Genomic DNA, 10,093 nt, shown 5'->3' with positions numbered 1-10,093 from the left:
GCTGTTCCTCCGCCACAAACATTCGCCGCACCTCCGTCACGATCTCCCGCCGCACCTCCGCATCAAACATTTGCCGAACCTCCGTCACAATCACCCACCAAATCTCAGCCACGATCCCTCATTACTCCTCCGCCCCGATCACTCGTCGCAAGTCCGCCATGACCTTCCCGCTCCTCTGCTTTACCAGAGCCCCGCCGATGCTCCTGCCCACGCTCCAAACGGCAACATGGGTCCTGATGACGTCACCTCGAAGCCGTTGCACACTTGGAGTATGTGGAGCATCTTGGGCACACCACCGGTGTCTAGGTGGATTTATAAATGGATGAGAAACAAATACTTTAGTGTTATTTTTACTTCCAACTATTCTTTTTTTCTATTTCTTCGGATCAGTTTCGCGCCTAGTCAACTGTGGCAATGCAGACTTGTAAAGCATGGGCGAATCCTGAATTCTGTTTGTACATTACTGGACCCCTTTCTCAGGAGAAGTGAGACAAAATAGGATGAAATTATTTTGGGGCTTGAGGACTCTTTTGCAAAGTGAGGTGTAGATGCGGCTGAGTCACTGTACGCCATTGCCTTTAACTGATTTACCAATGTTACCTCAGTGTGCGCACACAACCACATTTAAGCAAGAGTTAAGTGAGCTTTCAGCTAACGTTGCTATGACAACAGTCAGGCTGAACCCTTGCAGGCAAAGCAGTAGATCTGAAGGCCATTAGGCGCTCAATGTTTGGAATGTACCATCTGAGGCTGACGGAGAAGGGAAGCAGGAACAAGCAAACGTTAAATTACCAAACTGCAGGGCAGATTAAAAGCTATAACAAAAGCGCAGGAGCCGTGGATAAATGGCGGCAGCTCTTAATTGGGCAGAAAAGAAAATCAAAGGCTGACAGAATTATTCTGCTTCATTTCTGTCAGCTCACAAAATTACTTGACCACGCAGGACTTTTTATATCCCAGAGCTGCCTCGACTGAGCATGGTTGCATGGCCCAGCTATGAAGTTATGTACACGAGACGCGCGATAATTTAGTTACATCTAATGATGTCAGATGCCTGCATTTAAAATGGCGGTGGTCATTATACACCCATGCTAAGACCTCAGCCATTATCCTGTGTGATTTTGCTCAGTGCGATTCGTGCCCTTCCCCTCCAGTTTCACTTTGAATGTCTGCTCACTGCTGGCCCTGGCAATCAGGCAAAGAAGCTTCGGGTAAGGCTTGTTATTATCGTACGGTGTACAATGTCTAGAGCTCACAGTCTAAGATTATTTATAGGGCTGCTGGGAGCAGTGAAAGGCTGGGAACTTATATTGAACATATTTATAGGGTTTTGTTGGTAAGACGTGCCACGTGAAAGAGTTGCTATTCTATGTAGTTCGAATCAGGTCCATATATGGGTTTTTCTATTTTAAAGGGAAAATTGAACTAAATACTTTGCTGTCAGATTTAATGTTTCTTATCTCACGGTCCTTTATATGTTCGCTAATTACCTCTCAGTTCAGCAGCATTATTTTGTCATTTGAATCAAGTTCCACAGAAGTCCTTACTTAACAGGCAACTTGTCATATGTGGATAGGTGCAATTTATCAGCCTTGTATGTTGAAGTCATACGGTGAATCGCAGTTAGCACAGCTCTATCTATCGGTGACTCACAGGTTAAGACAGTTAACGCAGCTCTCTGTTCACCGGTGACTAGTATGTTAAAGTCATTAATGCAGCTCTATCGACTGCGGAGTCTTTTGTTAAAATAGTTAACACAACTTTGCCCACTGGTGACCTATATGTTAAACTAGTTAATGCAATTTTTTGCTCACTGTCGAGTGGTGACGCACATGTAAATTAGTTAATGGAATCTCTGTCCACTAGTGACTTGCATGTTAAGGTAGTTAATGCTGCTCTGTGGTGAGGATAGAGTATTCAGAAGGCATCAAACAGCACTTGTTAATGCTTCCAGTGATTGAGTACAGCTGGTTTATTCAGATGATAAACTAAAAACATGACAACAACCAGAACTTGTATTTATATAGCGCCTTTAATGTAGTGAAACATCCCAAGGCGCTTCACAGGAGTATTATGCGATAAAAATTTGACACTGAGCCGCATAAGTAGAAATTAGCGCAGGTGACCAAAAGCTTGGTCAGAGAGGTAGGTTTTAAGGAGCATCTTGAAGGAGGAAAGAGAGGTAGAGAGGTTTAGGCAGGGAATTCCAGAGCTTAGGGCCAAGGCAACAGAAGGCACGGCCACCAATGGTTGGACGATTATGATATGGGATGCTCAGGAGGGCAGAATTAGAGGGGCGCAGACATCTCGGGGGGGGGGGTTGTGGGGCTGGAGGGGATTATAGCGATAGGGAGGGACGAGGCCATGGAGGGATTTGAAAACAAGGATGAGAATTTTGAAATTGAGGCATTGCTTAACCAGAAGCCAATGTAGGTCAGCGAGCACAGGGGTGATGGGTGAGTGGGACTTGGTATGAGTTAGGAGACGGGCAGTCGAGTATTGGATCACCTCAAGTTTATGTAGGGTAGAATGTGGGAGACCGGCCAGGAGTATGTTGGACGACGACGATGAGGACCACATTGAATGCGCAAAAAGAGTTATATATTTCCAATTCCTCGCTTCAGTGGGAAGTTCATGACCGAATATTTTTACGACCCAGCATCCGTACATTTTGAGAGTATTTTTCTAAAAATAAATCAATGAGGGATTATACGTTGGTAACCAAGGAGGTTTTGACAGCGCAGAGCTGGTGACCGTGAGCATGCAGCCTGAAATGAAATGGTGATGGAGGCTAAATAGTTGAAAGCCTGCCCTGTGCTGAGCGTTGTCTGTGAGAGTTGGCAGACCTTTGCCAGGGCGCTGTGGTGACGGGTGCTTTGAGCTGGTGAACAGAGCGAGCCTGGGATGGAAACTCCCAAACGCAGCTGTGCTTAGCTCACTGCCAGCAACAACAAGGCATTTACTAAATTATTTAGATTGGGATGGGAAGTAAACACATTTATAAGCAGAGCGTTTGTATGTCAGCAGATCAGGTGGGAGGGGCGGGTGGAGGGAGATTTATCTGAAATGAAAAGATTGACGTTGATTTGTGAGCGGTGTTTGGAGTTGAAAGTTCATGTTGTAATATTGCACTCATTAAGAGGTAGTGCTGGTGGGTGTGCAATTTGTCGAAGGCGGTAGCACAAAATGGGAGACAGCGAATTGGCAGCCTGTGTGCAAACTGCCAAGACCAGGGTCATCCCCACAGAATCACATTTTACAAATATAGAACCCGTATACAGTCGACTCCTATTCAAAGTTGCTTAATTCTGATGATCTAAGAATTCAGGCTTTTTGTTTTAGCACAAATTTTGCATGCTGTTCTGTCCTTTACATTGCTTAATTTAAATGATTAGATTATGCAAATTTTTCGAGTGCAAAACAGGACTGAATTATCAAGAGTAAAGGAAGAAAAGAACTTGTATTTCTATAGCGTCTTTCGCTATCTCAGGATGCCCCACAGTGCTTCACAGCCAATGAAGTACTTTTGGAGTGTAGTCACTTTTGTAATGTAGGAAACGCAGCAGTTACTTTGCGCACAGCAAGCTCCCACAAACAGCAATGTGATAATGACCAGAAAATCTGTGTTAATGATTTTGACTGAAGGTTAAATAATGGCCAGCACACTGGGGCGAACTCCCAATGCATGTTCTTTAAATGGTGCCGTGGGATGGTTTATATTGGCTTCGGTTTAAGATCTCATGCAGAAGACAGCACCTCTGACAGTGCAGCACTCCTTCAGCACTGCACTGGAGTGTCAGCCTAGATAATGTGCTCAAGTCTCTTTAGAGGGACTTGATCCCACAACCTTCGGACTCAGAGGCAAGAGTGCTGCCCACTGAGCCACCATTCCAGACTGTTGTTTATATGTATTAAGTAAGGATTTAAATTTAAATTGAAATTAAGCTTAAAATACTTTGAATCACTTAAAAGTGAATTGCGAACCTTGATCTGGGGCAATAGCATATCCTTAGCTTGTTGAATCAGAAACTTTGGAACAGGAGGCACATTTCAGGAGTGATTACAATATAAGCCGGAGATCTGATCCTGTAATTAGAGGAAAGCAATGATCTAAGCCGTGTAACGCTATTAAATATCACAGCCCAGCCGCCCTGATAGCACTGTGCAGTGTGCCATCAGCCCCGACCAATAAAGGTTGCACTTGTCATTGGGCTATCTGTTACAGTAATCACACAACATCTAGACTGCAAGCGGCAGTCTGCAAAAGTGGTTGGGAGGCACGTTAGGCTGATATTTGACTCCCAGACCTCTCACTTGTTTTGAAAGGTGACCATTAATTATTCCAGTCTTTCCTTTATTTGCTGTTTACCTCCCTATACAGCGGCCAAGTGACATTACTGTCAAGTATTATTCCCGGGGACCCTTGCATGGAGAGTGCGTGTTACAAAAATAATTTGGCTTATTTGTAAAAAAAAAATCCTTATACAAAAAAAACATATTTTAGTATAAAAATTTAATATTGTGAATATTATGAGTACAATGCGTTTCCTTCATTATAGCACTTCAAAAGTACTTCATTGGCTGTAAAGAGCTTTGAGACGAAAGGTGACCATGAAAGTTGCTATATAAATGCAAGTTCTTTCTTTTTCTTAAGCGAATGTTTATAGTAAATTAGTCAGTACTGGATGGGGTGTTCAACAGGCTCCTATTAATTAGCACTGGGTGGGGTGTTTAACTATCTCCTATTAATCAAGCTCCCTGCTGGAGTGGAACTAAATTACAGAACCAATGGGAACCTGTTTAACCTGTCTTCAGGCCCGATCCAAGACTCCCAACCTCTATCGTCGAGCTACAGCATGTGGACGATGCCTGCGTCTGCGCACATACAGATGCTGAACTCCAGGACATAGTTGACGTATTTACTGAGGCGTAAGAAAGCATGGGCCTTACGCTAAACATCCATAAGACAAAGGTCCTCCACCAGCCTGTCCTCACCGCACAGCACTGCGCCCCAGTCATCAAGATCCACAGTGCGGCCCTGGACAATGTGGACCACTTCCCATATCTCGGGAGCCTTCGATCAACAAGAGCAGGCATCGACGATGAGATCCAACACCACCTCCAGTGCGCCAGTGCAGCCTTCGGCTGCCTGAGGAAAAGAGTGTTTGAAGACCAGGCCTTCAAAACTGTCACCAAGCTCATGGTCTACAGGGCTGTAGTAATACCCGCCCTCCTGTATGGCTCAGAAACATGGACCATGTACAGTAGACACCTCAAGTCACTGGAGAAATATCACCAACGATGTCTCCGTAAGATCCTGCAACTCCACTGGGAGGACATTAGCGTCCTCGTTCAGGCCAACATCCCCAGCATTGAAGCACTGACCACACTTGATCAGCTCCGCTGGGCAGGTCACATAGTTTGCTTGCCAGCACGAGACTCCCAAAGCAAGTGCTCTACTCGGAACTCGTCCACGGAAAATGAGCCAAAGGTGGGCAGAGGAAACGTTACAAGGACACCCTCAAAGCCTCGCTGATAAAGTGCGATACCCTACCAACACCTGGGAGTCCCTGGCCATAGACCGCCCTAAGTGGAGAAAGTGCATTCGGGAGGGCGCTGAGCTCCTTGAGTATCGTCGCCGAGCGCATTCAGAAATCAAGTGCAGGCAGCGGAAAGAGCGTGCGGCAAACCAGGCTCTCTGCCCACCCTTTCCCTCAACAACTATCTGTCTCACCTGTGACAGAGACTGTGGTTCTTGTACTGGACTGTACAGTCACCTGAGAACTCATGCTAAGAGTGGAAGCAAGTCTTCCTCAATTCCGAGGGACTGCCTATGATGATGATGATGATGATGATGAATCAACGCTGGATGGAGTGTTCAACAGGCTCCTATTAATCAATGCTGGATGGGGTGTTTAACAGAGGCCTATTTTGTCAACTGAGTTCATTGGCTGCACATCTGAAGGCTCCAGTTAATTTTTATTTTGCGTCAGACTTTCTTTTCTTCCAATTATGAATGTTTAGATCTGTCTGTTACCCAATCAAAACCTTCCTTCTCTGAAAGAGTACTTTGATCATTCATCCTTCATTCAGCATGTGTGCCATCCTAACATTTTTAAATCTCAACACCTCTTGCGGTTAAACAGCAATTCTCCCCCCAATGCGAATGAGACTAACGGCAGTCGGGCAGTCAGTCGCAGTGATGTTTTCCGTGCGATGGGTGTTTTTGCTTTTGTCGCCCACTAATTGCAGCAGGAGGCTGTGGCTGGGTAACTTTATTTCACTTCCTGGCCAGGTCATGAGAGGCAATGCTTTTCTCCAATAACCAGCTCTTGTTAGCAGCTGCTCAATTTGAAACGGCCTATAAAGCTGTCAGTGTCTAAAGCTGCCCCAATGCAAAAAAAAAGAAAATTCTGTGGATTGTCAAAAAAATAATTAAGGTATGCCCTGGGAGAGTTTAATATACTTGGCACTCTGTGCAGGTGTTACAGGCGAGGCTATGATGTTGTTAAGCATCAGCTAATTAAATGCATATGGATTTTAAATTCTTAACTGTATTCAAGAGCCTGTTGTATTGTCTGATGCAAGGCCATGGTCATGCCAACGATACAGAAATATTTCACTGTCCCACGAATTGGTTGTAGTCAGTTTTCTTCTGCACACAAAATGGTGATGGAGTTGGGACAGACTTCAGAAACTCACCCTAGTGGCCAGAGCCTGCAACTACACTGTGACACTTGACATAGCAATATTTGAATTGGGAAATGCTGATATAGCAAATGTTAACTGAAAAGCATGAGGAAAAATTGTAACAACAGGAAGTAAGGTCAGTGGACATGAAGGTCATGCCATAACTAGGATTTTTAACACATAGCTGACATGTCCCCACAAACTGAATTACATTACAACAGTGACTACACGCCAAAAGTACTTCATTGGCTCTAAAGCACTTTGAGATGTCCAGTGACCGTGAAAGGCGCTATATAAATGCAAGTCTTTTTTTAATGCATTCAGAGATTATGTTACTACGAGGTGATGTTCAATTGCAGGTAAAATGTCCTCACCCCCAAACCCCAACATGGCCTCAGCTCTCCCTAACTTTCGCAGTGATCTCCTTTGGCTCTGTGTCCATGTGTATCTCCGAACCTCCAACACTGCTTCTTCAGCCAAAAGCAAAATACTGCGGGTGCTGGAAATCTGAAATAAAAACAGAAAATGCTGGAAATACTCAGCAAGTCAGGCAGCATCTGTGGAGAGAGAAAGAGAGTTAATGTTTCAGGTCATCGACTAGAAACATTAACTCAACTTTTTTTTAGCCTACCTTCTGTAACTCCCTCATTCAACATCACTGCCTTGCAACTCTTCAATCATGCTTCTGACCCTCCTGAACCTCTTCGCTTTTTCTCTACTCTTGCTCAGTCTCCATTCACTAGCTTAGTGCTTGGCGATGTGTCTTTGTGCGAAATTAACAACGTACAACTGTCAACTGTACTATCATCATCATAGGTGGTCCCTCGAACGAGGATGACTTGCTTCCACATGAGTTCACAGTGTTTCAATGAAGGACCCGATGTTCCAGTCCTGAACTCCAGTTGAGGGGGTGGAAGATGTCTGTGTGTGGATTTTTTAACGTGTCGTGACCGTTGCATGTCAGCCACTGCATGGGCTCGACAGAGCTAGGCCTTGGTCCAATGGCAAGGGTTAACCAGGACGACTGGAGACCTGCTCTGCTGCATGACCTAGTGCGCACACATATTGCATTGTAGGCTGGCCCGTGCTGCCCCTGGGCCCTCAGCTCTTCTGGGCCCTGTACCCTCACTTGCCGCACCTCCGCCACGATCTCGCGTCGCTCCTCCGCCACAAACATTTGCCGCACTGTGCTATAGGCAAGTCATGGTGGAATAATGACCACACATTTATACCATGAGGTACAACACAAACATTCAGACGGTGTCAGCCATGGCTTAGTGGGTAGCACACTTGCTTCTGAGTGAGAAGGTTGTGGGTTCCAATCCCACCCCAGAGACTTGAGCACATAAATTTAGGCTGACACTCCAGTGTTATGCTGAAAGACTGCTGCACTGTTAGAGGTGTTGTCTTTCAGATGAGACATCAAGAAATAGGAGCAGGAGTCAGCCATTTGACCCCTCGAGCCTGCTTTGCCATTTAATAAGATCATGGCTGATTTGATCATGGACTCAGTTCCACTTCGCTGCCCATATTCCCTTATCGCTCAAAAGTTTGTCTATTTCCGCCTTAAATATATTCAATGACACAGCTCTCTGAGGTAGAGAATTCCACAGATTTACAACCCTCTGAAAGAAGAAATTCCTCCTTATCTCAATTTTAAATGGGTGGCCCCTTATACTGAGACTATGTCCCCTAGTTCTAGTTTCCCCTATGAGTAGAAATATCCTCTCTGCATCCACCTTGTCGAGCCCCCTCATACCTTATATGTTTCGATAAGATCACCTCTCATTCTTCTGAACTCCAATGAGTATAGCCTCAACCTATCCTCATAAGTCAACCCCCTCATCTCCGGAATCAACCGAATGAACCTTCTCTGAACTGCCTCCAATGCAAGTATATCCTTCCTTAACTACGGAGACCAAAACTGTATGCAGTACTCTAGGTGTTGCCTCACCAATACCCTGTATAGTTGTAGCAGGACTTTTCTGCTTTTATACTCCAACCCCTTTGCAATAAAGGCCAACATTCCATTTGCCTTCCTGATTACTTGCTATACCTGCATACTAACTTTTTGTGTTTCATGCACAAGGACCCCCAGGTCCCTCTGTATTGCAGCACTTTGCAACATTTCTCTATTTAAATTATAATTTGCTTTTCTATTTTTTTTGCCACAGTGGATAACCTACATTTTCCTACATTATACTCCATCTGCCAAATTTTTGCTCACTCACTGAGCCTGTCTATATCCCTTTGCAGATTTTTTGTGTCCACCTCACTTTGCTTTCCCACCCATCTTTGTATCATCAGCAAACGTGGCTACATTATACTCGGTCCCTTCATCCAAGTCCTTAGTATAAATTGTAAATAGTTGAGGCTCCAGCACTGATCCTGTGGCACCCCACTAGTCACTGTTTGCCAACCTGAAAATGACCCATTTATCCCGACTCTCTGTTTTCTGTTAGTTAGCCAATCCTCTATCCATGCTAATATATTACCCCCAACCCCGTGAACTTTTATCTTGTGCAGTAACCTTTTGTGTGGAACCTTATCGAATGCCTTCTGGAAATCCAAATACACCACATCCACTGGTTCCCCCTTATCCAGGAGTGTTATAATACAAAAAAAATAAATTTGACACAACTAGGGCACCAGGCAACCTGGGGATTGCAGATGTTGCTATGCGTATCATTAGACCCAGGGTCAGATGGAAGGCATTGTCTGGAGTATCTCTCCTGCAGCAACACATCCAGTGATCGTTATTCATAGAATCACAGAATGGTTACAGCACCGAAGGAGGCCATTCAGCCTATTGAGCCTGTGCCGGCTCTCTGCAAGAGCACTTCAGATAGTCCCACTCCCCCACCCTTTCCCCATAGCCCTGAATTATTTTCCTTCAGGTACTTATCCAATTCCCTTTTGAAAGCTGTGATTGAGTCTGTCTCCACCACCCTTTCAGGCAGTGCATTCCAGATCCTAACCACTTGCAGCGTAATAAAGTTTCCCCTCATGTCGCCTTTGTCTCTTTTGCCAATCACCTTAAATCTGTGTCCTCTGGTTCTCGACCTCTCCGCCAATGGGATCAGTTTCTCTCTATCTACTCTGTCTAGACTCCTCATGATTTTGAACACCTCTATCAAATCTCCTCTCAACCTTCTCTGTTCCAAGGAGAACAACCCCAGCTTCTCCAGTCTATCCATGAAGCTGAAGTCCCTCATCCCTGGAACCATTCTCGTAAATCTTTTCTGCACCCTCTCTAAGGCCTTCACATCCTTTCTAAAGTGTGGTGCCCAGAATTGGACACAATACTCCAGTTGAGGCCGAACCAGTGTTTTATAAAGGTTCATCATAACTTCCTTGCTTTTGTACTCTGTGCCTCTATTTATGAAGCCCAGAATCCCGTAAG

General features: G+C 44.9%; 1 protein-coding gene across 7 annotated transcripts in view; it reads left to right on the top strand.

The window, feature by feature from the left end:
* Nucleotides 1–953: 953 nt before the first annotated feature.
* The window catches only part of LOC139265769 (muscleblind-like protein 3), a 212,672-nt gene continuing 203,532 nt past the window's right edge, over nt 954–10,093 (top strand). For 4 of the 7 annotated variants that reach the window (XM_070883153.1, XM_070883148.1, XM_070883145.1 and 1 more), the window contains exon 1: nt 955–1,211. The gene's annotated coding sequence lies outside the window, so the exon portion shown is untranslated. Of the gene's footprint in view, nt 1,212–10,093 lie in introns of all 7 variants that reach the window. The other 3 variants (XM_070883150.1, XM_070883149.1, XM_070883152.1) reach the window with 2 other exon arrangements.

The sequence above is a fragment of the Pristiophorus japonicus genome, chromosome 6 (genome assembly GCF_044704955.1).
Source record: "Pristiophorus japonicus isolate sPriJap1 chromosome 6, sPriJap1.hap1, whole genome shotgun sequence".
NCBI lineage: Eukaryota > Metazoa > Chordata > Chondrichthyes > Pristiophoridae > Pristiophorus > Pristiophorus japonicus.
The sequence above is the reverse complement of the archived record's forward strand: the minus strand, read 5'-3'. Positions and strand labels throughout refer to the sequence as shown.